The sequence below is a fragment of the Mobula hypostoma genome, chromosome 8 (assembly GCF_963921235.1).
Source record: "Mobula hypostoma chromosome 8, sMobHyp1.1, whole genome shotgun sequence".
NCBI lineage: Eukaryota > Metazoa > Chordata > Chondrichthyes > Myliobatiformes > Myliobatidae > Mobula > Mobula hypostoma.
This window is the reverse complement of record NC_086104.1, coordinates 104,146,352-104,174,276: the sequence shown is the minus strand read 5'-3', so window position 1 is coordinate 104,174,276 and position 27,925 is coordinate 104,146,352. Positions and strand designations below refer to the sequence as shown.

The 27,925-nt window shown below is 40.9% G+C and overlaps 1 protein-coding gene across 4 annotated transcripts in view; it reads left to right on the top strand.

The window, feature by feature from the left end:
- The first annotated feature begins 11,229 nt into the window (after positions 1-11,229).
- Positions 11,230-27,925, top strand: part of LOC134350811 (filamin-A-interacting protein 1-like) — a 354,727-nt gene continuing 338,031 nt past the window's right edge. For 3 of the 4 annotated variants that reach the window (XM_063056514.1, XM_063056513.1, XM_063056515.1), the window contains exon 1: positions 11,230-11,760. The gene's annotated coding sequence lies outside the window, so the exon portion shown is untranslated. The remainder of the gene's footprint in view (positions 11,761-27,925) is intronic. The other variant, XM_063056516.1, reaches the window with a different exon arrangement.

The window sequence follows — 27,925 nt, the reverse complement described above, 5'->3', positions numbered from 1 at the left end:
CTTCTGGACTTCCTTCACACTTCCTTGATTGACTTTTCAATTTGGTCTGTCCCCTGATCAGCCTTTAGGCTTTGATCTGGACCTTCGATTGACTGTCAGGCTTCAATCTGGACTGAAACCATGACTAGTGCAGGAGGGAACCTGCTGGAGGTAGGCTGGTGGGGTAAAGGATAAATATGAGGTGTAGGATGTCTCTGTTCTGTCCCATTTGAGAGAATGTGAGAGCAGATGTGCAGGAAACAGAAGAAATGTAGTTGAGAAATCCATAAGACCATAAGGTATAGGAGCAGAAGTCGTGTCTATTCACTTTGATGGACGCGAAGCTATGTTTCAGAAGGAAGGGAAACTTTTTTGGAGGCACCAGAGCAGAAGACTTCATCATTGGAACAAATATGATTGAGAAAAAAACCATGAGGAAGGGCATAGGGTTGACTCTTCATCTTCTAACCTGAACTGCTCTCTACATTTATACAGTTTCTCTCTCACTTGAGTGACTTCACAAGCGTGTGATATTTCCTTAGACATCCTTTTAACACAAATCATCTAAAAACATAATTTAGAGACGTAGAACTTAGCCAGATACCATTAATCTTGTAAAGCTAACCCTTGAGTGCATAAAACTCTTCCAACTCTAAACACAACAGTTATTGATATGCTAAATTATATTATCCATCTGTTCTGCAAGCTTCTCTGAACTAAGCAACTTAAGAGCCAGCTTGTCTGTTTGAAACAGCCCAAATTAAACAACCCGTTGTCTTATACTGCATCTTGAGCGGTAATAAAGCAGATGTAATGACTCAGAGTGTTTTCTATATAGAGAGTGATGTTCAAAGTTGTTCTATGGAGAGTGCTTTTTAACTTCAAGCTGATTACTGCTTAATTTTACATTTTAAGGAACAAAGACAATTTCCATTTACAACCAGAAGTTAAATAACTGTTAGTTGGAAATTTACCTACATTTGTTTTTGATTTTACAAGTGGCAACTACTGTGTGTTTAGAAAGCAAGCTTAGTATAAACCAATTAAAGAAAACAAGAAGTGACTTTTATGTTCACAGTGACAAAATTGGCAAGCTGCTGGCTAATCAATTGAAATCTAATTATGTTAAATCTCAAATCAATCAGATTTATAACCAAAATGATCGATTGATATTGGATCATGTGGGGATTAATCAAACCTTTTGTGATTTTTATTCTTCTTTATATCAATCAGAGTCTCCTCGAGATTCTAAATATATGAATGATTTTTTAGATAAGTTAGACTTCCCTCAGATTTCACAGGATATGTCTTCTTTATTAGATACTTCCATTACAATGGATGAGATTAAGAATGTTATTTTTTCTATGAATCTGGGGAAAGCTCCTGGCCCTGATGGGTTTACCGTTGAATTTTATAAATGTTTTGCTTCTTTATTGATTCCTTGGCTCTGTAAGGTTTTTGAGGCTTCTTTGAAACTTGGTAAACTTCCTGAATCTTTTAATAGAGCATCAATTTCTCTAATACTAAAGAAGGATAAAGACCCTGCTCAATGTGCATCTTACAGACCAATATCTTTATTAAATGTTGATTCTAAAGTTTTTTCTAAGTTATTAGCAAATAGACTAGAAAAAGTACTTCCTTCTATTATTTCGGAAGACCAAACGGGTTTTATTAAAGGTCGTTACTCTTTTTATAATATTCGTACATTGTTAAATATCGTTTATACTCCCTCACAAAATGTTCCTGAGTGTGTTATTTCTTTAGATGCCGAGAAAGCTTTTGATAGAGTAGAATGGCCTTATTTATTTAAGGTGCTTGAAATGTTTAATTTTAGCTTGAAATTTATATCCTGGATTAAACTGTTATATCACTCCCCTGTAGCCTCGGTTCGTACTAACTCTTTAAACTCACCTTTTTTTCCTCTCTTTCGTGGTACTCGACAAGGCTGTCCTCTTAGTCCCCTATTATTTGATATTGCATTAGAACCTCTTGCAATTGCTATTCGAGAATCTTCAAATATTACTGGGATAACTCGGGGATTAAAGTCCCATAAATTATCACTCTATGCTGATGATTTACTTTTATATATTTCTAATCCTGAGAGATCCATTCCTGCTGTTTTAGAGTTATTAGCACAATTTGGTCTTTTCTCAGGTTATAAATTAAATCTTAGTAAGAGTGAACTTTTTCCGATTAATAAACATCTTCCCTTATATTATAAATTTCCATTTAAATTGATTAATAATTACTTTTCATATCTTGGGATTAAAATTACTTGTAAATACAAAGATTTATTTAAGACTAACTTTTTACCATTAATAGACCATATTACTCAACTTTCATCTAAATGGTTTCCCTTATATTTAACTTTGATTGGTCGTATTAATGCAGTTAAGATGTTTTTTTTGCCAAAATTTTTATATGTGTTTCAGGCATTACCAATTTTCGTTCCTAAATCTTTTTTTGATAAAGTTGACTCTAAAATTTCTTCATTTATTTGGCAGAATAAGAATCCGAGACTGGGTAAAATACATTTACAGAAAGCCAGGAGAGATGGAGGTTTAGCATTACCTAACTTTAGATTTTATTATTGGGCTATTAATATTCGACATATGAAATTTTGGTTACTTGACCAGGACATACTATCTATTCCTAAATGGGTAGCATTGGAATTACAATCTGTTCAGGGTTATACACTTGGTTCTATTTTAGGCTCCTCTCTTCCTTTTGATTCGAAACGTCTTAAGCAGGTCTCTAACCCGATAGTTAAATATGCTTTGCGCATTTGGTTTCAATTCAGAAAATTTTTTGATCTTAATCAATTCGGGTTAGTGATTCCTATTTTAGGTAACATATTTTTTCCTCCCTCTTTTACGGATCGCGCTTTTCAAACTTGGAAGACTAAGGGTATTTTACGGTTTTTGGATTTATTTTTAGATGGTTCCCTTATGTCTTTTGAACAATTATCTAATAAATATAACTTATCAAGAATACATTTTTTTAGATATTTACAAGTTAGAAATTTCCTAAATACTATACTTTCTTCCTTTCCAATGCTTCCTCCTACATATATTTTAGATTCGATAATTAACCTTAATCCATGTCAGAAAGGTGCATCGGCTATGATTTATAATATTATTATGAAACTTAGGAAAGCTCCATTTGATAAGATTAGGGTAGATTGGGAACAGGAATTGGGGCTTACCATTTCTGTGGATGATTGGGGGCAGATTTTACAATTAGTTAATACTTCCTCTATTTGTGCTAAACATTCCCTAATTCAATTTAAAGTAGTTCATAGAGCACATATGTCCAAAGATAAGTTAGCGCGTTTTTACTCGCATATTAATCCTTTCTGTGATAGATGTTCGGGGCAGATAGCCTCTTTAACTCATATGTTTTGGTCTTGCCCTACTTTGGAAACTTTTTGGAGAGATATTTTCAATATCATTTCTAAGGTATTAAATATAGATATCTCTCCTCACCCTATTACTGCTATCTTTGGACTACCTAAAATTTCTAGTAATCTTTCCCCTTCAGCCCGTAGAATGATTGCATTTCTTACTTTAATGGCGAAAAGATGTATTTTACAACATTGGAAAGAGCTTAATGCTCCAACTACCTTTTTTTGGTTTTCTCAGACGATTTTATGTTTGAATTTGGAGAAAATTAGAAGTAACCTTTATGATTCTTCATTTAAATTTGAACAGATTTGGGGACCTTTTATTCGATATTTTCATTTAATGTAATATTTACCCTTCTTGTTTTTTTTTCACTGTTTTTAATGGAGGTCGGGACTGAGGACGTGATTTTAAGTTTAACTCTGTTTGGTTTCAAGTTAGCCCATTGCTTTGTCTTGCTTTTAGTTAGTTGCACGGTGGGTTTTTTTTGGGGGGTTTTTTTTTCTTTTTTTTCCATTGATATATATAAAATTTAGTATACTATTATGTTATCTTGGTTTCTTATGCTTAAATTACATTGTCTGTAGTATTTTCTTTTTGGTATTGTTATCTTTTGGAATTTTATTATACTTTAACATTGTATTAATGTTTATATGGCTTACCTTTTTTGTATACTTACTCAATAAAAAGATTTAAAAAGAAAAAAAAAGAGAAAGCAAGCTTAGTAGACATGAGATCTTCTGTCCAGGACAGTAAATATCCATTACAACGACCAGACAACATTTTGGGCCGAGACCATTCATCAGGACATGAAAAGGATCTCGGCTTAAAACATTGACTGTTCATTTCCCTTGATAGATGCTGCCTGACCTGCTGAGTTCCTCAGCATTTTCTGTGTGTTGCTTAAGATTTTCAGCATCTGAAGAATCTCCTTTGCTGCTCTTTTCTCTCTGTTTGACTGCATAGCTTTCCCCTGCCCTTGTTATCATAGAGTTACTGTTCACCCTAAATGCCCCAAACAGCCATCGCGTGCAGCCTCTCTGCACCAAGCTGTCAGTGCGTTTCTGGTGTGGAACACCAGTGGGGGGGGGTGGTCTGTGCCAGGTCCCTGGGACAAGAGAGGAGGGGGCAAGGATTCCTGCTGGATTGTAAAGAGCAGGTGATATTTGCCTATTGGTTCTATGCAAGGATACAGCCCAAAATGTTGACAGCACAGCAGAAGAACAGGCTCTTCCATGCACAGTGATTGTGCCAACCATGCTGGCAAATTAAACTACACTGTCTGCCTGCACTCGATTCATGCCTCTCCATCGCCTGCTTTTTATGTGCCTGATTGAGTGTCTCTTAAAACCTACTCTGTCTGTTTCCACCACCACCACCCCTGGCACCTACCACTCTCTGTGTGTAAAAACAACTCTTTCAAATTTTGCCCCCACTCACCTTATCTATCTATCTATCTATCTGTCTATCTAGCTATCTATCAATCAATCTATCTATCTATCTATCTGTCTGTCTATCTATCTATCTATCTGTCTATCTATCGATCTATCTATCAATCTATCTATCTATCTATCTATCTATCTATCTATCTATCTGTCTGTCTATCTATCTATCTATCTACCACTTGGTTGAGATACAGAGCAGAATAAGCCTTCCTGGCCTTTCGAGCCACACTGCCCAGCAATCCCCGATTTAATCCGAGCCTAATCACGAGACAATTTACAGTGACCATTTAACCTACCAACCAGTAGGACATTGGACTGTGGGAGGAAACTGGAGCACCCAGAGGAAACCCACACAGTCATAGGGAGAATGTATAAACTCCTTACAGGGGAGAGGTGGGAATTGAACCTGGGTCGCCTGTACTGTAAAGTGTTGTGCTGACCACAATGCTACGTGCCACCATAAAGGTATCTACTCTAGTATCAGACATTTCAAACTTGGAAAGAAGATTCTGACTATTTATTTTATCTATGTCTTTCATAACTTTATAACATTCTGATAGGTTTCGGTCTCTGACACTCCACGGAAATCACCCTTAGTTTGTCTAACCCTATAGCTAACTCTCTCTAATACAGGTAGCACTCTGCTGAATTTCTTCAACACCCTCTCCATGAGCAACCGGAATAATTAAACTCTCTTCTCAATCAATCATGTCAGAGGTATCACATTGAGATGAGAGTTGGAGAAGTCAAAGATCTCATCACAAAAAATTTATGGACCTAGTTACAGGAGCCCACATTCCCTAACTTCACCAAGGTCGTCCTCAGGGGAGTCTTTGACCTGCTCTGTCACACACACAGAGGCTCTCACACATGGCTTAACTGAAGTGAAATGTCTTCACACAAAACTTTGTCTATTTCCCTCCACAGTTGCTGCCTGTCCAGTCGTGCTCCTCCACCATTTGGTTGTTGCTCCAGGTTTCAACATCTGCCGTCTCTGGTGACTTTTTCTGGTGATGGTGGAGCTGAAGATGACGGAGATGGGGAGTAGGAGAGGTTGTGGCTTATCTGTAGTAACAAGCAGTTTCTCACAGAAGGATTTAGGAGAAAATTGTTCAATCAGTTATCTGTCATAGAATTTCGGGTTTGGATTCTTTGCGCTTAAGGGAGGGGAATTTTGGACTATTGGGAAATCAGCCAGAGTAAGGAAAAGTAATAGTTTCATCAGGAGCCAAAGCATCAGAGATGGAGGTGAGGATGGTGCTGAACAGGTCCACAGCTGCCAGAATATGTGGTTTGGTGTTTATGTTAGCTACCAACAAACCTTTGCAGTCCAGTCAAAAATACAGGAAGTTTGGAATATCAAATTGAATGCATCCTTTAATTCTGTGGCCAGCTCTTGTAAAACCTTGTACTATAGGCCATCAGCTTTTAGCCTCTTCATTTTGCAGTGTGAACCTCTCCTAGGATCTACACTTTATCAGAAATATTTGTGTGTCTTTAACATAAACCAGATGGCAAGTATTCATTTAATGTCTCTATTAATTCTTCATTCCCACAATCAGTCTTCTTGCCTCTGCCTGAAAGAGACCCGTGTTCATTTTCAATAGCTTCTTCATTTTTAAGTTCCTGGTTTACTTATCTGCTTCTTTGTAACTTATTTCTTCTTTATTAATTTCTTGATCATGCTTTGGTGCATTCTAAAATCCTCTCAATGTTCAGGCTTTGTGACGCACTGTGATACTCATCCTTTAAAGTAATATTATTTATACTTCTCTGAGGGTTGTCACCTTGCCATTGTAGAGAGGCTCGTGAATTCCTGAGATCCTAACAGTGATGCTCTCTAGAGCTCAGCTCCTGGTAGAGTCACCCATGGCGGTAAGGTCAAGGGGAAGGTTCCAGACAAAGAATGATCTAACCTAGACCTCAATAGTGGAGTTGGTGGAAGATGACAACACATCACAACAGCACAGATGAGTCTCTAGTGATCTTGCACTCCAAGCCACTGGACCTTGACCTCACTCTGCCAAGGACTATGTGGAGGCTGCCCATGAATTAGCCTCCTCATGTTAAACAAAATCACTCACGTGCATTCTCTATTAAGGTAATTCACCTTTTCTACTATTTATAACTCCTTTTGTCGGACAGCATTATTACAGCATGGATTTTACAACTTACAGAATATGTCCTTTGCAAATGATGAATTGGCTATCATAATCATGGTTTCCTGTTCACATTACTTCACTAAATCAATCTCAAAATCAGCATATTTTTCTATCTTATTATCTTTTTGGCACCAAGTTATTACCACACCACTAAATTTCAAGTATCCTGGCTGGTTCCTTAAATTAATGGGGAGAGAGGAAGAGCAGGAAGTGAATTTTGGTAACATTCTGATAATCCATTATTCAACCATTCAGATCTCCCAATGGTTCTGGTTCACAGGGTCATGCTCCATTGAAACTCACTAGGGGCCTGGTTTCCACAAGACATAGAACTCACCAGGAACCCATTTCCCACATGCCTTTCAAACTTACTGGGTCCACTGTAAAAGTTATCCTACTGTGTAATTTCTTTCAAAAAAAAGGCAAATTAAACATTTTTTCGGTAGAATTGCACCCAGTGGTCTGGAAAATCAGTCAGTCCGGCACCATCAATGTACATGCCGGACTGACTGATTTTCCAGACCACTGGATGCAATTCTACCGAAAAAATGTTTAATTTGCCTTTTTTTTTGAAAGAAATAACACAGTAGGATAACTTTTACCAGAGCTTCCAGATTTACCAGATTATCAGAGCTTCACTATGTGCACAGGGGTGACTATAGACATAGCAGCAGAATTAAGCCATTTGGCTCATCACATTGATCCACCATTCTGATCATGGGTGACTTATTTTGCCCCCTCAACCATACTCTCCCCTCGTCACCCTTACTGATCAAGAACCATTTTAAATATACCTATTGAATGTCCCATACAGCCATCTGTGGCAATGAATTCTGCAGATTCACCAGACTCTGGCTAGAGAAATTCCTGTTCATCTCTGCTCTGAAAGGGCGTCCTTTTGTCCTTTTATTCTGAGGCCTTCCCTCTGGTCCTGGGGGAGGGCTCATAAGGTAAAAGGCAAAAGGATATTTGCCTCAGAGGACTAGATTTAGAGGTACTGACCATAACTTTAAAAAAGTCCTTAAAAAAATCAGCCACAATCAAAATTAACATAAAAATAGTTCAAAGTAAATTAATAATCAAAGTATGTAGATGTCACCATATGCTACTTTGAGTTTCAAGTTTTTGCAGGCGTTCACAGCAGAACAGAGAAGTGCAATAGAATGAGTGAAAAACTACACACCAAGACTGACAAACAGCCGATGTGGAACAGAAGGCAAAACGTGCAACTAAAAAAACAGAAAATAAATCATACTGAGAACATGAGTTGTTGAGTCCTTGAATGCAAATCCATAGGTTGTGATATCAGTTCAGTGTTATCACTGATGTTAAAGTTATCCACGCTGGTTCAGGAGCCTGATGGTTGAGGGGTGATAACCGTTCCTGATCCTAGTACTGTGGGTCTTATCACTCCTGTACTTCATTTGCAATGGTAGCCGTGAGAAGAGAGCATGGTCTGGATGAAGGGTGTTCTTGACGATGGATGCTGCTTTCTTGTGGCAGCCCTCCTTGTAGATGTGTTCAGTTGGTGGAGAGAGCTTTGCCTGTGATGGAATGTGTTGTGTCCATCATGGAGTTTCTGACTTTACGGCCTCTTCTGTGTGTTTGATGGTAATGAAAGAGAGGAGTCTAGAACCAGAGGTACACACACAAAAATGCTGGAGGAACTCAGCAGGCCAGGCAGCATCGAGGAAGAGAGCACAGTCGACGTCTCTGCCCAAAACATCCAACAGATTAGATATGGCAAAGTTATTTCCCATGGTAGGGGATTCTAGGACAAGAGGGCATGACTTCAGGATTGAAGGATGTCCTTTTAGAACTGAGATGCGGAGAAATTACTTCAGTCAGAGGGTGGTAAATCTGTGGAATTTGTTGCCACGAGCGGCTGTGGAGCCCAAGTCATTCGGTGTATTTAAGGCAGAGATAGATAGGTTCTTGCTTATCCAGGACATCAAAGGGTATGGGGAGAAGGCAGGGGAGTGGGGATGACTGGAAGAATTGGATCAGCCCATGATTGAATGGTGGAGCAGACTCATTGGGCTGAATGGCCTACTTTTGCTCCTATATCTTGTGGTTTTATGGTAGTGAATTAATGGATTTCTCAAGCTCACATTGGGCATGTTTGCCTTTGTCAGTCAGAATATTGAATACAGGAGTTGTGGTGTCATGCTAAAGCTGTACTTTAGGAGTGCTGTGTACAGTTTGGTGACCCTGCTACTGGAAGGATGCCATTAAACTGGAAAAAGGCAAAAAACAACACTGTAGTATGGTGATTAATGCAACACTAATACACCTTGGGGCATCAGAGTTTGGAGTTCTTTGTAAGGACTCTCTGTCTGTCCTCCCCATGGAATGTGTGGGGTTTCCCTGGGTCCTCCAATTTCTTCCCACCATCCAAAGACGTGAAGGTTAATTGATCATTGTAAATTGTCCTGCGGTTAGGTTAGGGTTAAATTGGGGTTGTTGGGGTGGTGTGGTTCGAAGGGCCGGAAGTGACTACTCCATGCTGAATCTCCCAATAAATATAAATATAAATAAATAAAAAGGGTTTAACAAGGATGTTACCTGGACAGGAGAACTTGGGTTACAAGGAAAGGCTGGACAGGCTCATGTTCTCAATAGTATTTATTTATTTGTTATTTGTTTTCAGTTTCTGCCTTTTGCCCATTGGTTATTTGCCCACCTTGGTTTGTGTTCCATTCTTCGTTGATTCTGTTGTCTTTCTTTGTATCTACTGTGAATGCCCGCGAGAAAATAAATCTCAGAGTTGCATATGGTGATATATATGTACTTTGAGTTACCTTGAATTTTGAACCTCTACTTTTCTCTGGAGATAGGCAGCTGAGGGGTGAACTTGGAGGGGTTTGTAGATGGTGGTTGGTGTGGAAAGACATGGTGGACTGTACAGATAAACATGATGGTCATTATGGATAGACATGGCAGTTGGTATCAATAGATATAGTGGTCAGAATAGACAGACATGGTGTTTAGTATAGATAGATGACATACTGACATGGTAGTCAGTATAGATTGATGGTGGTCATTATAGATAGACAGCGGTTGGCATAAGTACAAGGCGGTTGATATAGATGCACATGGCAGTCAGTATAGACAGTTGGCAGTTGGTATAGATAGACATGGTGATCGATATAGATAGACATGGTGATTGATATAGATAGACATGGCAGTTGATATAGATAGATATGGCCGATGGTATAGATAGATGTGGCTGACGGTATAGATAGACATGGCGGTTGATATAAATAGACATGACTGACAGTATAGATAAATGGTGGTCAGTATAGGTAGATATGGCGGTCGGTATAGGTAGACATGGTGGTGGGTATAGCTGCCTTGGTCTGAAGGGCCAGTTTCTATATGCTACTGTATAATTGTTTGAGCTGATTTTCTGTACCATTCTGTACCATTTCACATCAGTCGTCCATCAGGTGAGTACAGGCTTATGATGCTACATTCATTAAAGTCGTGAGTATGGTGCCTGTGATCCAACAATGAGGTTGCTGGGTGAGATTCCTGATTTGTCAGGGATTATTAGTTGAGTGCTGAGTAAACTCATCCAAAGGATTCAACATAGATTGAACAGGAGTATAAATATACATTATAATTTGCAAATAATTTGATCATTTTCTACTGAAAGAAGTCAAATAAAATGCAATTTCATTCATTTATTTTGCTGACAGTTTGTTATGGTCAGTCCAAATGCTAGCTATCTCTGTTGGTACTGGACTTTTTCTTTTGCTCTCTCTCTCTCTCTCTCTCTCTCTCTCTCTCTCTCTCTCTCTCTCTCCCTCTCTCTCTCTCTCTTTCTCTCTGTCTCTCTGTCTCTCTCCGTCTCTGTCTCTCTCTAACTCTTCCTCTCTCTGTTCTCTTATCAGTATGTCTCTGTCTCTCCCTTTCTGTCTATTCTGAATGTACGTCTCTCTGTCTCTGTCTGTCTGTCTCTGTCTCTCTCATGCACACACAGATACACACAGAGCTTTGTGTCATCTAGCGGAAATATTCATTCATATAAATTGCCCAAACTGCTTTGAGTTCTTGTCACTCATACAATGTACTGACACTGATTCCTTTTGCGGTCAGCTGAAGTTCTGTATTTGTGGGCGGTGTCCATTTTTACTGATCAAGTAGGTGCTGACACTAGAGGAAGGCTGTGATACCTAAAACAGTGCTCGCATGCAGATGAAATGTTTGGCAGAAGGCCTCAGCAAGATTTCATTTCCTTCATTTTGTTCCTTCTTCCCTCAGTCTGTAACGGCAACTAACTACAAGCAGCTCAGCTGTTCTGTTGCAAAGGGAACTGCTAGAAAGTGTTCAGCTGTTGACAGACTTGACTTGCTGAGAACACAGGATAAATATAACTCAGGGGAGCTGATCCCTACATAGCCACAGTTGCCCAAGTATCCGAGGGCTGTGCGTATTAGCTCTGGCAAGCATAGCAGTGGGACTTTACACGGGAGAGCAGCAGATTTTATGTTCCAAGCTCTGACGGTCTGAAATGTAACTAGCAGTCTGTGTGAACCTTTTATGGTAGCCAGATTTCTTTGAGTAAAGAAGCATGCTCTTGCTCTTTTCTCCTCTACTTCCTGTATGATCTCAGCAAGTGGATTAAGGGGAACGAGGAACTCATCTTCACTGGTTCTGAAGTGCGGGAATGTTTGCCCAATCGAACGGCTTCCAAAGTCTGTGGAACAACAACACCTCTTTCCACTGAGCTTTTGTACTCTGTCAGTGCCTTGATAACTCCAGTAGCAGGTAAGTGAAGCACCTTCTCATCTCATTTATTCAACCAAACTGTATGACAAAGTGTAATCAAAAAAATGCAACACCAACTTCTACTGTGGATCTAGGCAGCAAAAACTACATGTGCCATTTATCTGAGGATGCCTTTTGTTGGTGCTTTTTCATTCTGAGCTGTCAAACAGAATAAAATTGATTTTTCTTGTAGAATTGCTGAAACACAATAAACCCACATAAACTAAATGTTTATTAGAGTTACGAGAATGTTTGTTTGAATAAGCATGGATGGTAGGGTTATGGAGGGCTTATGGTCTGGGTGCAGGTTGATCGGAGTAGGCAGTGTAAATGGCTTGGCACAGACTGGATGGGCTGAAGGCCCTGTTTCTCTGCTGTACTTTTCTATCACTCTACGACTCTAATATTTGTTGGACTCAGTCTGTGTCAAAATCTGGAATAGTTCTGATGAAGTTTGAATAGTTTTGACAGACTACTTTTTATACCCTGTATATTTCTTCCTGTAATTTAACGTCTTGCACTGTGTTGCTGCAGCAAAGACATGTAATTTCCTGACGTGTGTCAGAGGTAATACACCTAATTCCGACGACAAAATCAGAATACCAGCAAAATAAGAATTCTCTTTTTATTCTTTGCATTATCCATAATGATAACTTTGCAGTAGAACGGTTTAAATCTTCAGGGCCCACTTGCTAATACCATTTCTCAGTAGCTTTAAATAAAACAATTTGTGAACGCAGCTGTTTGAAATCTCCTTTTCCACGTGGCCTCTTTGTAATTAGGATATTTCATGGTACGTTTCTGATGTCCCTGAGACTCCAGCAACTATCACCTGAACATTTTCTGTTGTTTTCCCTTAAGTACGCACTACAACTACTCTGGATACAGGCTTCACTGATCTTTCCTCACATGCAGCCTTACCCAGTTCTTAGATGAGTAACAGAAATGCTGGTCTGAGCAGATGCACCTTCTGCTCCTGGCCCTCTCCCCAAGACAATTGGAAAAGCGATTATTTTCAGGCTAAGAGTTTACGTAAATTGGACCCACAATGCATCCACCAGCATACATAGCAGTCATATTACAGAATCTTGAGTCAACTCATTATCTCAAAGATCCTTTTATGGAGCTGGGAATTGTTCATTATTCTGAAACAGTCAATGGTACAGTATTCACAGGGTCCATTCTTTGCTTTGCAATGGTTTTTCTCTTCTGTGTTGCTTGCAATATTAACACTATAATGCATTGTGTCACTATTGCGAATTTTTCAACTGTTATTTGGCAGTAAATTACCACAATGCCAGTGAGCTTTCTCAAAAATATTAACTCTTTAGGTAGGCTTTTAATGCTTGTAAGCACTCTTTAAAAATTATTTTACAAAATTTCAAGCTCATGAATAAAATATGAGGCCACCCTCAGGGTGGAGGAGCAACACCTTATATTCTGTCTGGTAGTCTCCAACCTGATTGCATGAGTATTGGTTATTCCTGCCTGTAAAATAAAATTCCCTCCCCCTCCCCTCTTTTTCTATTCCCCCTCTCTGGTCCCTTACCTCTTTTCACCTGCCTATCACCTCCCCAGGGTCCCCTCCTCCCGTGGTCCACTCTCCTCTCCAATCAGACTCCTTGTTCTCCAGCCCTTTCTCTTTCAAACCCTTCTTTACCTATCACCTTCCAGTTGTTGTCCTTCCCCACCCCCAACTTTACATTCTGTCGTCTTTCCCCTTCCCCTTCTGTGCTGAAGGAAGGTCTTGGCCTGAAACATCGGCTCCTAATGGATGCTGCTGAGCTCCTCCAGCATTTTGTGGCTGTTGCTCTTGGATTTCCAGCATCTGCATAATTTCTTGAGTTTTCAATAAATAAGGTCCCTTCCAGGAAATAGTATTAATTATCTGAATTCTTCAAGAAACAATTTTAGCACATACCATAACGTTGAGACTGCAAGCATATTTTTAATGTAATTAAGCAGATGAAGAATTGAGAATATCGAAGAACTGAAGTCATCCTTCATCACTGGGAGTGAAGTGTTCGCCTGGTATTGGAAGTCATCGCAAGATCCAAACCATCGGCTGCGAGATTGCTCCCATGCAACTTGCAAATTGGATTCCCTGCTGGCCACGCTGGGTCACAAAGTTCCCGTGTGCTTGGGGAAGGGATGTAACAGGACAATTCACTGATGATTTGAGCTAGCTCCAAGAATTGTGAAATCGTCAGCCATGATGCCATCATCCTGGCAAGAATAACTAGAGGAGTCTCTGGGGAAAAAATGCAATCTGTAGTTCTAAGAAAACTTGAATGAGGTCATCTGATGTCTAAGCTGTACAGAGTTTTGTGTTCCTATGCTCTGTGGCGATGAGGAAGTAGTTATTGGATCAGTGTAATTAATAGGTTATATATGTTGTTTCAACAATTATGAAGTAACTGGTAATGACTTAAGAGATCAATAAAATTGACTTACTAAGTTTCCTAGCATACCCCAAAATCCATAGCAAATATATTTTAATTATCCATTAGTTGGCATTTGTTCTGCCTGTCTACCAATTTAAATAGAATTATTAATGACCTACAGTCAAGTTAAGTCAAGACAAGTTTATTGTCATTTAACTATATAAATGTATACCGTCAGATGAGAAAATGTTTCTCTGAACCAGGGCGTAAAGCAGAGTGGTACACATAACACACATGTAGCACACACTAACTTAGGAAAGTAAGAATAAAATCTACAGATGCATTACACATAAATAAAGTAAAGTGCATAAATTAAATATTGTAAGGTCCAGAGTAAATTAACCAGTGACATTTTGAATGCAATGTGGCAGGGATTTCAGAAGCCTAATGGCCTGAGGGAAGAAACGGTTTCCTATCCTGACCGTTCTTGTTTTTATGGATCAGAGTGTCCTGCCTGATGGTGGAAAGTCAAAGGGGATGCTGGATGGGTGGGTGAGATCCTAAGGGCCCTGTGTATGCAGCACTCATGGTAAATGTCCCCGATGGATGGTAGGGAGACCCCTATGATCCTTTCAGCCGTTCTCACAGTCCTTAGTAGGGTCCTCCGGTCCGATGCTCGACTGCTCCCGTACCAGATGGAGATGCAACTTGTCAGGATGCTGTCATTGGTGCTCCTGTACAATTCAGTCAAGATGGTGTGGGTGGGAGCCTCACTGACTTCAATCTCCTTAGGACGTGGAGGTGCTGCTGTGCCTTCTTGTTCAGAGTGATGATATTGAGGGATCAGGTGAGGTCATCCGTGACGTGAACTCGGTGCACTTAACTCTCTCTCTCTCTAAGTAGGAGCCACGTATGCGCAGAGGGGGAATGTTTGATATACACATATTTTAATGTCCTCTGTTTAGTTGCTATCACAAATAACCTGTTCAGAAGCATTTCAAATCACCATATGCATGAACATGATATTAAAGATCGAATGCAAACAGCAGCCATCTGTACAAAATAAATATTAAGGTTGCAACGGCTAAGGGAGCCGGTCAAAAGGTTAAGTGTATCTATCCCCAGTTGGGCCTCCTGTTTATCAGCTGTCCATCTTGATCCTAAAGTCATAAATAGCAACAGCATTAGTTCTTTCACATTCACGCTCTTTAGCTTTTGGAAAGAGAACACTTTGGCCTGTTTGCGGAGCTCCTGCCAGTATGACCTGAGTCTATAAATGGCACTGAAGTGCAGATACATGTATATCTATCTGGTACAGTTCCCAAAGCTTTGCTCTTGTGTGGGCCAGTTGCATTAAAAAAAACCTCTCTTTTTTTTTGGAATCGACGGCTGGCCTGTAAATTGTAGGCTAAAAGAAAGACTGATGTTTAATTAATCGTTTGAATGTGGCATGTAGATGCCTCAGGGCACTTTATAGCAAATGAAGTATTTTGAATTGTAATTGCTGGAATTGCAGTAGCCAATTTGTTCAAAGCCAGCTCCACTATGACAATGACTGGAGAGCCTATTTTGATACTGATTGAAGGATGGAACCTTGCTTTAATTTCCCTGTTGTTTTTAAATGTAAGGACCTTTTGCATTCACCAGAGATACATCCTGTTAAATTTGCACTCACTGTGGCACGGTTTTGTATTTTGCCCTCAGACTAGGACTTGAACACACAAGCTCCTGGTTCAGAGTTGTGTATGCTGCAACTGAACTATCTTACTTCAGGAATAGTCACTGTAATACAAGCCCTCTCGTTATTTTTCTGGTACATTCCTGTAATCAGTGACAGAAATTCAACCGCTTGTATTTGCAATATTTTGCTTTGGTAAAGAGCATATTGCTTCTGCAGAGGATTTTAGTTTGAAGTGTGCGGGGCGGGGGGGGGGCGCACAGTGGTTAGGGTAACGCTCTACCGTACCAGCGACCAGGGTTTAATTCCGGTCGCTGTCTGTCAGAAGATTGTACGTTCTCTCCGTGTGGGTTTCCTCCGGGTGCTCTGGTTTCCTCCCACAGTTCAAAGATGTTCGGGTTGGGAGGTCAACTGGTCATTGTATATTGTCCCTTGATTAGGCCAGGGTCAAACTGGGGGCTGCTGGGTGGTGCAGCTGGAAGGGCTTATTCTGTGCATATTTTAATAAATAAAAATAAATTATGTTTCATCAGGCAACTGGTCCAGCTTAGCAAATATAGTCAGTTCTGCTTAATTGGGATGCATCGGGACCAGTACATTTTGACCCAATTACGAGGCTGTCTCAATTAGCCAATGTTTCATGGAAATAGTTAAAAAGGTATAATAAAGACAAACTACCATTTAACTGAGTAACAGATTATTTTTTAAATGAACTAAAGAACAATGTAGAACACTATCAACACTACTACAGTTCTATAAAACTGTCCATTAGTTCCTAACAGTTATGGATGGAGGAACTCATCTAGTGTATGCATTCTTTTGATTGACTGCAAATGAACAAAAATCAGTGCAGGTAATGGACTGCCTTTAAACAATGCTATCGGCGATTGCATCCTCCAGATTTTCATTATCATTGTAACGTTCAAGATGAACGCTGATACCTTCTAATACTTCATTGTTCCTAACTTGTTGAAGTGGTGAAATCATTTCATGTTCACTCCCAATCATTTCTGGCATCTCTAAGCCTGAATACTTGAAATTGTGGTGAGCAAAACAGTTCTGAATTGTCTTCCTGCTTATCGCTCTCCAATTATCAGTGACAAAAATCACTGCTGTTTGAACACAAGCATATGCAACTGGCACTATTTAAAAACTGCTTGCTGTAAGCACAGTGTACAGTCGAATGGTCACACAAGTGCACGCATCTGATGCTAGTTAGAAACTGTTTAGCAACAGTCTCCTGTCCCAATTAAGCGGCATATTGTCCCAAATAAACGAAAGGAATCCCGGCTAGTTTCTCGATTAGATTTTTTTTCTTTAAGAGCTGTCCCAAATAAGCAGCTGCCCCGATTAACTGATGGCACAATTAAGTAGAATCCACTGTACATGGAATTAAAGATATTGTAGTGAAGTGGTCACATTTCTTTTCAGGTTTGTATTTATGAGTTTCTGATGCAATAATCAGTGACAGGATTGTTAGTCAATTATTGTCAGTGATTGGACTGGATAATGCACAACTATTTATCACAAGATTTAAAATCTATTAATTTATTGTCTAACTAACAATAGAGTTTGTTGATCAAATGACTGAGGGAATGAGGAAAATTGCTGTGGACCTCCAAAAGATATTTGTTAAGTCATCATATAATGTGCGTGTCATTGGAATGAAGAACCTACAGTAGTAGTGACCATGGGGTGACGGGACCATGAGGTAATGGCTAAGGAACAGGAATCAGAGTTGGGATAGCTGGTGAAAGTTTGTGACTTGGATATGAGGAAGGCCCACAGTTGTGTTCCTTTGGAGTCTGTTGCAGGACATTTGATTGTTTCCTCATGTTCTTTTGCCCATCAACTTCTTTCTATATTATATCCTCAAATACTTGACTCCTCTGTCAGTAAAAATAGTTTGTCTTTATCTATTCTGTCATGATTTTAAATGGCTCTATCAGATCTTCAGATAACTAGAAATGTTTCAGACAGTGACTCCAATCTATCTACACAACTGACGGCCCTCATTGACAGTATCATTTCTACAGTGTCTTCCCTGAAATGCAACTCACGAGAGCAGAGGGAGAGAGGGCAGAGAGAGTGGTGTAAAGTAGACAGTGAGCATAAGAGTGTAGATTGAGAAACTGGGAATATAAAGAGAAAGAGTCAATGAGAGCAGAGGGAGGGAGCTACAGCAGGCTCAATCTGTAGTTTGACAATACTGCTAAAGCATGCAAATATTTGACAGTAACTGTGATTAAGTTTGAAGGCAACCTCCAGTAATTAACTAAATTTTAATCACTAAGCACTCCAATTAGTAAACAAGTTAATCTGATCAACGCTATACTGATTAATTAATTAAATCAATACAGATACAGGATAGGAAATATGTAATACATTACGGGAGACTTTAATTTACAGGGCAGCTGATCAAAATAAATTGGGGGATAAACTCTTGAAATGTGAACAGATTTTTTGTAAGTCTATCATTAAGAGAGTAAGCAGTCCTGAAAAGGGATAGGTTCATAATTGTATTGTGCAGGGTCTGTTGGGGAAGAGTGATCATAACATGATGGATAGTTTAAAATTCAGTAAATGTATGACAAACATAAAAGTGGACTGAAGCAACTACTGCATGTAGTAGAAAGAAAAAATGTTAAGGAGTATGAAATATAAATCCTTTTACATTCATAAATGTGATTATCAATGAGATATGATTTCCAACCGCTTTCCAATTCAACTCCAATCCTGTAATGTTTTTCTCCTTTCCATACCTCTCCCCTTCAGAACCCCAGTACCCACGTTTGTTCCTCTCCCTCTCACGGTTTCATCCACCTACTACCAGCCTATTTTACACTCTCCCGTCAAGATGGCACCAGCAAACAATGACTCCTTGAGCAACATCTTCCATATAGTCAATTATTTCAGTTTTTCTTCATCTTCTGCTTATTCTTTTTATCTCAATTGCATTTCCGAAACTGTTGGAGCCTGTGACTTACAGTCTGGAGTTCGATTGGTTTTGCGAGCACTCTGCTGACCCTGAGAAAACTCCAAGAGAGAAACACAAGCATGACCTACCACTGGAAGAAGCTCAGAGATGATCGACTATGTTTCTCACTGATTAAAACGTGCACGATATTTGAAACATTGAGGCTTATGTGGAGGAGAGTGAGTGGTTGAATGGACACTCTCAGAAGGCCACTGGGTTTGAGTCGCTCTCCTTGGAAAGTCTGCTGGTTCAAGTCGCTCTTCTCAATGCTCTCGGAGATGTGATTGAAATTATGAGATTTATGGATTGAATTATAGTTCAAACTAACTGTAGTTCATATTGGCCTCTTTCAGTTCTGTGTTCTTTTTCTATGTTTTCGCCCATTCTTTCTTGTTGCCGATTGTTGGGCTGGGGGTTTGGGGTTTGATGTTACTGTTGCTGTTTTTTTCCCTTGTGTGTGAAATGCTAGTTTTTTTGCAAGGCGGGGTGATGGGGTAAAAACCCCATCACCCTCCCTTGCAACATCAATCATGGAGTTTGATGTTACTGTCACTGTTTTCTGGGTGGGCGATCTGTTAGATTTTGTGCGAGGGATGGGTTGGGGAGTTTGGGGTTTGTGAGCTTTTATTTCTTTTTCTTTGTGTGTGTGTGTCTGTGTGTGTGTGTGTGTGTGTGTGTGGTGGGGGGGGGTTTGGGGTTGATGTATTTCTCCATGGTTTTTCTGTATATCATGGCTATCTGGAGAAGATGAATCTCAGAGATGTATTCTGCATACATACTTCGATGATAAATGAACCTTTGAACCTTTGAGCTCTCCCCATTGAGCTCTTCTTCTATCAGTTTTCACCTCTGTCCTGTTAACAACTTTCTGTAGTGGTAGCCCTTTAAGTTCCTGTTCCAACAGCTGTATCCAACCTTCATTTCACCTCACCACTCTATCTTTTCTTTGGTCTGCCTCTACCTATATTCTTTTGTCCCCATCTCCATCCTTTCACCTCCCCTATGCAGCTCCATCTGCCCATTGTCCTTCACCCCTCCTTAGACTAGCAATTACCAACTGGCTGCATCTCACCTCTCACCATTTCCCCTTTACCCTGGCTATCTTTCCTCTCTTCTCTCAGTCCTGATCCAGTGCTTTGACCCAAAATGTCACCAATTTCAGTTCCTCTTGCAGGTTGTTTAGAATAGGGAACAAAGCGATGGCAGAGCAAATGAAGAAGTACAGTGTGTGTCATCTCTGTTTTCACAGAGGATAGAAATAGCTTCCCAGCAATGCTAGGGAGCCAGGGGTCCAATTAAAAGAAGGAATGAAAGGAAATTAGTAAGAAGAAAATGCTGGTGAAATTAAAGCACTGAAAACCACTACAGCAGATGGTGTGTTAAAGTATTAAAAGTAAGTTGCTGTGGAATGGCTCCTACAGGTTGGAGGCTGGCAATGTAATTCCCTCCATTAAACAAAACTCTAGGTGAGAGAGAGAGAGAGAGAGAGAGAGAGAGAGAGACAGAGAGAGACAGAGAGAGAGAGACAGAGATAGAGAGAGAGACAGAGAGAGAGAGACAGAGAGAGACAGAGAGAGAGAGACAGAGATAGAGAGAGTAGTGTTCTTTCTTTGAACTACTTAATTCAATTTTTTGATTTATTTTTACTGTAAATTATATTTTTTATTATTATGTAATGCTGCAACAAAACAACAAATTCCATGACATATCAAAGTTCAAAGTAAATTTTTTTGTCAAAGTATATATACGTCACCATACACAAGCCTGAGATTCATTTTCCTGCGGGCATACTCAGCAAATCTATAGAATAGTAACTATAACAGGATCAATGAAAGATTAACCAGGACACCAAACGGTGCAAATGCAAATATAAATAAATAGCAATAAATAACAAGTCAAGTCATTGGTTGTAGGAACATTTCAATGATGGGGCAGGTGAGTGGTAGTTGTCCTCTTTTATTTAAAAGCCTGATGGTTGAGGGGTAGTAACTGTAACTGATCCAGGTGGTGTGAGTCCAGAGGCTTGTGTACCTTCTACCTGATGGCAGCAGCAAGAAGAGAGCCTGGCCTGGGTAGTGGGGATCTCTGATGATGGATGCTGCTTTCCTATGACAGGATTTCATGTAGATGTGCTCGATGGTTGGGAGGGCTTTACTCGTGATGCACTGGGTCAAATCCACGACCTTCTGTAGGATTTCTGTTCAAAGACACTGGTGTTTCCATTTTTGTTGCCAGTAATATTAAAACTGATACTGATTCTAAATCTGAGTTTGACTGGTTAACCTCATATCAGTAGATGGGTAAACCCTCAAGGCTGTTGTAATGAGTATAGGACAGTATATGTAGGAAGTATTAACAAGATTAGACAAGTTCGGCGTGAAAGAAATATTGTGTTTGATAAACCAACTGGATTTTTTTTGTGGATTTAACTGGTAGAATAGAGAGGATGTGGGGTATTTCAATTTTCAAAAGTTTGATAAACCCACACAAGATCAGTGTACAAAGCTAAAATATATGGGATTAGATTACTGGCATGAAACAGAGTCTGAAAAAATGGGTCATTTTTGGCGACTAGTGAGTTATCAATAGTTCAGACCACTCTCAATGTATATGAAGATGAGGGAACCAAAAGTAATATTTCTAATTTTTCTAAAGACAAGACATTGGTTGGAATTATGAGTTTTGAGCAGGTCGCAAAGTCTTCAAGGCATTTTACACATATTGGGTGAATGGGCAAATACAGATGCATTAAGCATGGGTACATAAAATATTGTTCATGTTGGCAGAATAAACAAGGCTATTTAACAGTTGGAGAATGGGAAAGGTTGATGCACTAAAGGATTTGGGTGTCCTACTTCTCCTGCTGCTGTATGCCAGCAGGCTGATGTAGCAAGCAGTTAACACTTTAGCTTCCACTGTAGCTTACGTGCAGATTTGGGGAATGTGTCCCTTTCCCCAAGATCAAGAAAATGTTAATAAAGAACAGCATTAATTCCAGTGTAATTAGCTGCTTAGGTTCTGCACTGCACTGCCCAGGGCGTTAATGGAGGCAGATTCAATTGTAGTGTTGAAAAGGGTACTTAACTACCACAGGTTAGGAACAGGCGCTTCAGCCCATGATGTTGTGCCAAAATAATTAAACCTTTAACTAAACTAATCCTGCCTACACTATCTCTCCATTTTCTCCACATTAATGCGCTGATCAAAGAGTTTCTTAAAACCTCTATTGTATTTTTCACTATTAGCAAGCACATTACACTCCAGACACCTATTTCCTGTGTGTAAAAAAGTACAAGACCCTTTATCAGGACTGAAACGTTGACAGTTTATTCCCCTGCATAGAGGCTGCCTGACCTGCTGAGCTCCTTGTGTGTGTTGACATTTTGTGTGTGTGTTGACATTTTTGTTCAGGTATCTGCAAATCAATACCCCATTTTAAGCATACAACTGGAAAAAAGAGTTTTTGGACCTAACAAGGAAGCTACAATCAAGTAAAACCCAACCTCAAAAAGTGGCAATATGGTGTGAGGGTAAAAATGAACAGGTGTCAGTGAGAACAAGGAGGCAAACTGTGGCCAACACCATCCTGTGACTTGTGCATGAACTAGCAACACCGAGATGTGTTATTCATGATGACTGCCAATTAAACACTGTGTTTAAATACACTAAAAATATGTTTCTCGATGCCAGAAGCCATTAGGTCATGTTTTTAAATAATGTTTTGGAACATTTTGACAAAGGAGTGAACTGCTTTGTATAGCAGAGAGGCAATTGCCAATATTCCTAATTTGTCCAGAAGTTTTTAGAGATTCAAATGCGTTCGACGCAATCCACATATGGAGTGTCAAATACTTCTCACTGTAGCTTTCATCTCATTTATCTTGGAGGCACTAACACTGCACATCAGAGATCGTGAAGCTCTGTTATCTAGCCAACAGAGTGGAAGGGGAAACTGTAAAGGGATCACGTGCTGGGATTATGTTGTATTTGTACGTGGTCCGTGGAACAAAAAGCTTGGAACTGCAGAAATGCTGGGGACATTAGAATATAGAGTCATAGGGTACCACAGCACAGAAACAGGCCTTTCAGCCCATCTAGTCTGTGCTGAACTATTATTCTGCCTAGTCACCTCAACCTCCAACACATCATTCTCCACGACTTCTGCCATCTCCAAAGGGATCTTACCACCAGCCTACCCCCCTTTCCACAGGTATTACTCCCCCCATTACTTCCTTGTCCATTCGCCATTCATCACCTTGCCCATTATCCTGCCTATTCACCTCCATTCAGGGTGCCTTCCAGGTGAGGCATCGCCTCGCCTGCAAACCTGCTGGGGTTGTCCATTGTGTCCGGTGCTCTGGGTGTGGCCTCCTCTACCCTGGTGAGACCCGATGTAAATTGCTTCATCGGCACCTCCACTCCATTCGCCAAAAGCAGGATCTGCCGGTGGTCAAACATTATAATTCCGACATACCCTTCCTCTTGTACCACGATGAGGCCACCCTCAGGGCGGAGGAGCAACACCTTATATTCTGTCAGTGCAACTTCCAACCTGATAGCGTGAATATTGCTTTTTTGTTCCAGGTTAAAAAAAATTACTTCACCTCCCTGCTTCTTCTATTCCTCATTCTAGCCTCTTACCTCTTCTCGCCTGCCTATCAGCTCACCCTGGGACCCTCCTCCTTCCCTTTCTCCTATGGTCCACTCTCTTCTCCTCTCAGATTCCTTCTTCTCCAGCCCTTTATCTTTCCTACCCACCTGGCTTCATCTATCACCTTCCAGCTATCCTCCTCCCCGCCCCCCCACCTTTTATTCTGGCATTTTTCCCCTTCCACTCCAGTCCTGATGAAGGGTCCCAACCTGAAATGCAAACTGTTTGTTCATTTCCCTAGAGACTGCCTGAACTGTCAAGTTCCTCCAGAGTTTTGTGTGCATTGGTTTGGATTTCCAGCCCCTGCAGAATTTCTCCCGTTTATAACTTGCACCTGGACCATCTCCCTCCATACCCCTCCCACCAATGCACCTTTCCAAATTTCTCTTAAATGCTGAAACTGAACCTGCATCACAACTTCTGCTGGCAGCTCGATCCGCAGTCTCACCTCCTTCTGAGCGAAGAAGCTCCCCCTCAGTTTCCCCTTAAACATTTCACCCTTCACCCTTAACCCATGGCCTTACCCAACCTCGGTGGAAAAGCCTGCTTGCATTTACCCTATCTATACCCCTCATAATTTTGTATGTCAAATCTCCTCTCACTCTCTTAGGCTCCAGGGAATAAATTCCTAACCTATTCAACCTTTCTCCGTAACTCAGGTCCTCCAGTCCCAGCACCGTCCTGGTAAATTTTCTCAGTGCTCTTTAATTCATATTAATATTTTTCCTCTAGGGGGGTGACCAGAATTTCAATGGCACACAGCACAATAGTAGCCGTTTGTGTCATTCCGAGGCCACCATCAGGTTGTGACCGCTTCTGTTCCTGAACTTTGTTCATAATCTGAACAGTCTGTACGGTACAGATGAACTGCAGTGTGTGGGTGCTAGATGACTGGCCTCTGGCGGGTCTCGTTGAGGCTGTGAGTGACTAATTCCGCTCAGTGCTCCCAGATGGGCTTGGCTCCACCCAGTCCCCCACTGTTGTGGTTTGTGTGGGAGGAGAAGGCAAACAAAAATGCCATTCTCCCACCTGCAGAAGACATATACAGTCCCACAATGAGCAAGAAATCCAACCCCATGCATTCCACTGGTTTTCTAAAAGCTTGTTTGTATGTACAGTTCTGGGCAAAAGCAAGGCACATATACATAGTTAGGGTGCCTAAGACTTGCATCCTACTGTATTTGTTAACGTGGAGGGGAGATCAAGTTTGTAAATCTGGCAGGAGCAAAGTCCATAAGACCATAAGAGTAGAGGTAGGTCATTCGGCCCATCGAGTCTGCTCCGCCATTCAATCATGGGCTGATCCAATTCTTCCAGTCATCCCCAATCCCCTGCTTTCACCTCATACCCTTTGATGCCTGGCTAATCAAGAACCTATCTATCTCTGCCTCAAATGCACCTAATGATGTGGCCTCCACAGCTGCTCATGGCAGCAAATTCCACAGATTTACCACCCTCTGACTAAAGTAATTTCTCTGCATCTCAGTTCTAAAAGGACGTCCTTCAATCCTGAAGTCATGCCCTCTTGTCCTAGAATCCCTTTCCATGGGAAATAACTTTGCCATATCTAATCTATTCAGGCCTTTTAACATTCAGAATGTTTCTATGAGATTCCCCTCATTCTCCTGAACTCCAGGAAATACAGCCCAAGAGCTGCCAGGCATTCCTCATATGGTAACCCTTTCATTCCTGGAATAATTCTTGTGAATATTCTCTGAACCCTCTCCAATGTCAGTATATCCTTTCTAAAATAAGGAGCCCAAAACTGCACACAATACTCCAAGTGAGGGCTCACGAGTGCCTTATAGAGCCTCAGCACCATATCCCCAAGGAAGTTGGGATGTTGAGGGTGGTGTGCCGTGGGTGGAGTGTGGGACAGGTGGCAGAGAAGGATTGTCAAGGGGGGGGGAGGAACAGGTGCAGACACACTCTGCCCTCAGACACCAGGCAAGGACATTTGGTTCCAAACAATTGTTTTTTTGATCATTACAGAATGTCCTTCTGGTGCTTCCTGCTTTTTCCCCTCTTCTTTGTGCATTGCACTGTACTGCTGCCAAAACAAAAACAAATTTCGTGGCATAAGTCAGTGATGATAAACCTGATTCTGATATGGGTCTCTGTAGTGGACTGAGAGTGGGAAAGGGGCGGGGAGAGGGGAATCGCGGTTAAGAAAAGGGGAAGGAAGAGGGAAGGAAGCAGGAAGCACCAGAAGCACTACTGTGGAAAAGACTAGACACCTAAGCTATGTATGTGACGAGAGCTGTATAACTCATCTACTTCTACCTGGAGGTCCAAGATGATATTGTTACATGCACGTGCAGTTCAACTCTTTGAGTGATAATGCAGAAAGTTTGAAGGTAATAACTCATCTCCTTCTACCTTAGGCCCCGAACCTATCAATCACCCCTGCTGTGGACCACTTCTACAAAGAAGGGATCCGTATGCTCCACGACCGCTGGACTAAGTGTGTACATGTAGGAGGGGACTCTGTTAAAAAATAAATGTGCTAGGTTTTCTAAAATTGACTCCTTCTACCTTAGGCCACAAACTTATCAGTCACCCCTTGTGTGTGTGTGCCAGAGACCTCCACACAGTATCTCGTAACCCATGTAAGATCGGTGATTTGTTTACGACAGTAAACCATTTCTAGGTGCTTCAGAGGAAGGAAGCCTGATGCTGAAGTGTGCCTCTGAGGTGTTAGTTCAAGTAACCGAACCCCTGATTCAGGGGAGAGATTGGTGAGCTGTCATGGAGCAGAGAAGGGGACCCGTGTCAATACAGGGCTCGGGGTTTTAATAGCTGGCTCAGAATAAAAGGAAATCTGGGGTTTTGGAAGGTTGTAGGGTTGGAGAAGTCTACAGAGTTAAAGAAGAGAAAAGCCAGAGAAGGATTTGAAGAGAGGAATGAGAGTTTAAGCCTGGCATTACCAAACTGGAAGCATCAGTGGGCAAGTGTGGAGGGAAGTGAAGGCAGCAGATGGATAGTCAGGCGCCCACCCCAGAATCACGTACAATCAAAAGCTGGCAAACTGCTGGCTGCCCCCTCAGTTACCAGAATCAGAGTCAGAATGAGGTTTAATATCACCGACATAAATCATGAAATTTGTTGTTTTGTGGCAGAATTACACTGCAATACAAAAATGCTATAAATTACAATGAGAATTATATACTGTATATATAAAATTGTAGCAGCAGAGATGTGGTTTTTGAGGAGGATGCAAAGAATATCATGGACGAAATGAATATCTAACAAGGATGTCATGAACAGAGCAAGCACAAAAAGAGACATAATGTATGAGATCATGAAAAGGCAACGTAACTTCATTGGACATGTGATTAGGAAAGAGGAGTTAGAATGCACGGTAATTATGGGAAAGATTGAAGGGAAGAAAGCAAGAGGAAGGCAAAGACAAATGATGATGGAGACAGCAGCCAGAGAACTGGAAATGAATACCAATGAATTGATCCACTTGACCCGGAACAGGAGTGTGTGGGCCATGGCAGTCAAAGCTCAATCTGGGCATGGCACTTGATGATGATGATGATGATATATAAAATAAATTAAATGAATATTGAACAAGGAGAGCAAAAATAGAGGTAGTGTTGATAGTTGGTTCATTGTCCATTGAGAAAACTGATAGTGGAGGGGCTGAAGCTGTTCCTAAAACACTGAGTGTGTGTCTTTAGGCTTCTCTGGCTCCTGCCTGATGGTATCGATGAGAAGAGGGCACGTCCTGGGTGAAGGGGCACCTTCATGATGGATGTTGCCTTTTCAAGATGTGCTCAGTGGTGGGGAGGATAGTGCCCATGGTAAACCTGGCTGAGTCTGTGACCCTCTGCAGCTTCTTCTGATCCTGGGCAGTGGTCCCTCCACACCAGAAGGCGATGCATTCGGTTAGGGTGCTCTCCACGGTACAGCTGTAGGAATTTGCTAGAAACTCCAGGATGAGGGATGAAGGCTGGAGGCCCAGAGGCGTGTCTGGGGGTTGGAGGGCTCTCTCTGTGAGCCTGTGGGTGGGCGGGAGGGGAGAAACAGAGCTTGTTTTCCTGTTGCTCTTTTGTTGCTTTGTCGTGTTCTGTGTTGTTCTGCCGAGCATGAAATGTGTGCCAACACTTGTGGGCTACCCCTAGAAAATCCTTTGGTTGTGTTGGTTGTCAAGGCAAATGATGCATTTCACTGTGTGTTTTGATATATGTGTGATAAATAAATAAATCTGAATCTGAAGGTTGATGGTGAGGAAATTTTGATGGGGATCAAAGATAATAACTTAGTCTTCTGATTATTTAGTTCTGCTCCTCAGAATCAGAATCAGTTATGGCATCAGCTCAAATGCAGACAAATTCACAGTCGCAGAAAGATGGCACTAGGAATGGTGGATCTGGAAAAGGTGGATCTGGGAAAGGTGGATCTGGGAATGGTGTATCTGGGAACGGTAGATCTGGTTGGTCTGGGAATGGTGGATCTGGGAATGGTGT